Here is a 955-nt window from a genome sequence, read left to right as displayed (position 1 = left end):
TCTGGTGATATCTCGGGTGCTATTACAGATAGCCCAAGAAATCAAAGTGCATTGTCTGTATTAGGCCCCGGCGCATGAATCTGTGCAGCGGGAACGACCTCGGACCACCAGGGGCCGAGAAAACCACCGTCTCATGGGGCCGGACACTCAGGGTCAGGGAAGAATCCAATATATATCTGGTGATATCTCGGGTGCTATTACAGATAGCGCAATAAATCAAAGTGCATTGTCTGTAGGAGGCTCAGGCGAATGAATCTGTGCAGCGGGAACGACCTCGGACCACCAGGGGCCGAGAAAACCACAGTCTCATGGGGCCGGACACTCAGGGTCAGGGGAAAACCCAATATATATCTGGTGATATCTCGGGTGCTATTACAGATAGCGCAATAAACCAAAGTGCATTGTCTGTAGGAGGCTCTTGCGAATGAATCTGTACCGCAGGAACGACCTCGGACCACCAGTGGCCGAGAAAATTACAGATATTCGGAATCCGTCACCCAAGGTCATGTAAAAATCCAGCAAATATCTGGTGATATCTCGGGTGCTATTAGAGATAGCGCAATAAATCAAAGTGCATTGTCTGTAGGAGGCCCTAGCGCATGAATCTGTGCAGCGGGAACGACCTCGGACCACCAGGGGCCGAAAAAACCACAGTCTCATGGGGCCGGTCACTCAGGGTCAGGGGAATATCCAATATATATCTGGTGATATCTCGGGTGCTATTACAGATAGCGCAATAAACGAAAGTGCATTGTCTGTAGGAGGCCCTGGCGCATGAATCTGTGCAGCGGGAACGACCTCGGAACACCAGGGACCGAGAAAACCACCGTCTCATGGGGCCGGATACTCAGGGTCAGTGAAAAATCCAATATATATGTGGTGATATCTCGGCTGCTATTACAGATAGCGCAATAAATCAAAGTGAATTATCTGCAGTAGGCCCTGGCGCATGAAT

This window comes from Nomia melanderi, unplaced genomic scaffold (assembly GCF_051020985.1).
Source record: "Nomia melanderi isolate GNS246 unplaced genomic scaffold, iyNomMela1 scaffold0014, whole genome shotgun sequence".
Classification (NCBI taxonomy): Eukaryota; Metazoa; Arthropoda; class Insecta; order Hymenoptera; family Halictidae; genus Nomia; species Nomia melanderi.
Note: the sequence above shows the minus strand (reverse complement) of the source record.